The following is a 1,942-nucleotide window of genomic DNA, read 5'->3' on the forward strand; positions in this document are numbered from 1 at the left end:
TTGGACACCTGCAGGTGGAGAGTCCATCCGTTGTACGAATGAAGTCTGACTCTCGGCTCCTGCACGAGCATTTTAATTAAGAGAAACAGGGTGGGTGTAAGAGTGGATTGAATAGAGGAAGCCCTTGACCTCTAGTCAAAACATAGCAAGGGGTGTTTTACGACTTTGTGTAGGAAGGGATAAGCGATAGGGATAAATAAGGGATAAATAATATTATTTATTACAGGTCGCAGTCAAAGTCAAAGCAACACAATGATACGATAAAGATAATCTGGAAAACCCTGACACACCCTGTAGTTGTCACTTTTGGAAAAGACGAGCGTCCCTCCAATCATCGCCGGTGACGTGTTTTTCAGGCTCTGGAGACAGGAGCTCATGTCAGAAATGTCATTGTGAGTCGCGTTTGTTTCTGCGCCGGAGCCGTTCGTTCCCTTTGCATCCAAAGAATCTCAAAGGCGGATTATTTGTGTCGACAGGAGAGAGATTTGCTGCTACGATACCGACGTCGAGAATCTCTGAGGAGGAACAAAGCGTGAGGTCCTGCAAGGTGAGTCTGTTTGTTTGCGGCTGCTTGGTGTTGCGCAAGATGAAATGGCCTTTTTCTCGCTATCGTTCCTCTCGTCGATTCATCGTGAGGTGTCGCTTCAGTTTGTTCAGAGAGATGTTCGCTTCCGCGCCCGCAGGTCATCGAAACATTTTACGGCTACGACGAAGACGTGTTGGTGGACTCGGACGGATCGTCCTTGTCTTTTCACACCGACAGAACCCCCGACACGGAACCCGAAGAGGTAGCCCGCCATTTCTGCCAGCGTATTGGCACCAAACATTCCTCTTCAGCCTGGAATCGGACTCGTCTTTGCGTCGCGGGTGCTTTGTCGCCGGTCTGACTGATTCTGGTACTAGTGCTGTGTTGCATTGGTGTGTGCATGAAGAGGCGGAGCTTCGCTACCGCCAGCTGACGCAAGAATATCAAGCGCTGCAACGAGCCTACGCTCTGCTAGCCCAGACCAGCGAAAGGGGACTACGACGCCGAGAAGGAGATCAAGGTGGCGCCCCTTCCCGCAACCCCCGGCCGGGTCGCAGCCTCCCCGTTCTCACCCAGCCTCGGGTGTTCTCTGGTCTGAAAGGAGGAGGAGGAGCCTCCCTCCTCCTCCTTTCAGACCAGAGAAAAGCTGATGGTAGAAATGGGTCACTATCAAAGCAGAGTAGCAGATCTGGAGTCAGCGCTGAAGCAACAAGGACAGGTAAGCTCATCAATGAGCACACCTTTTTCTCAGACAAAATAGCTACATTCTTCAGTCACTCATCCGTCTGGCATTACTGGACCAACCCCCCCCCCCCCCCCCCCCCCCGAACGTGGCTGGGAAAATGCGGAGAAAAGCAAATGTCATTTTCCAGTCAACCAAAGAATTTGTGGATGAAAATGACACAACATTCCAAAGCTGTCCACGCGTTTGTCTCTTCTAGAATGTCAAGTGGGTGGAGGAGAAGCAGCTGCTGCGTCAGAGCAATCAGCAGTTGGCCGAAAAGGTGACGGAAAGAAAGGCGCTGGGCGGAGTCGCTTGGCGTCACACCTGTCGGGAAGCCCCGCAGATGAGGTCTGACTGTCTTTTCAGGTCAGGCGGATGGAGGCGGAAGAAGCGCGTCTGAAAGAGCACATCCAGGATATCCGAGACCAAAACGAACTGCTTGAGTTCCGCATCCTGGAGCTGGAGGTGGGAAGACTCGCACAAGCGTGTTGAGGCCAGAGATGTGACGGACGGACGGACGGACGGATGCATGCCTCTGCCTTTCAGGAGAGGGAGTGGCGCTCCCCCGTCTTGAAGTTTCTGCAAGTCCGTTTCCCAGACGGCCTCAGCCCTTTGCAGATCTACTGCGAGGCCGAGGGCGTGAGCGTACGTAAGGCGTCCCTCGCAACCCTAACCTTAACCCGAGGTCCCAG

General features: G+C 53.2%; 1 long non-coding RNA gene across 1 annotated transcript; it reads left to right on the plus strand.

Moving 5' to 3' along the window:
- The first annotated feature begins 316 nt into the window (after window positions 1-316).
- Window positions 317-1,486, plus strand: LOC148377703 (uncharacterized). The gene is made up of 6 exons (XR_015856499.1): window positions 317-392; window positions 477-547; window positions 684-788; window positions 904-1,046; window positions 1,205-1,244; window positions 1,468-1,486. It is a non-coding gene; the product is annotated as an uncharacterized LOC148377703 (long non-coding RNA).
- The last annotated feature ends 456 nt before the right edge of the window (window positions 1,487-1,942 follow it).

This window comes from Syngnathus floridae, unplaced genomic scaffold (assembly GCF_059516105.1).
Source record: "Syngnathus floridae isolate MCC-2025c unplaced genomic scaffold, RoL_Sflo_1.0 HiC_scaffold_100, whole genome shotgun sequence".
Classification (NCBI taxonomy): domain Eukaryota; kingdom Metazoa; phylum Chordata; class Actinopteri; order Syngnathiformes; family Syngnathidae; genus Syngnathus; species Syngnathus floridae.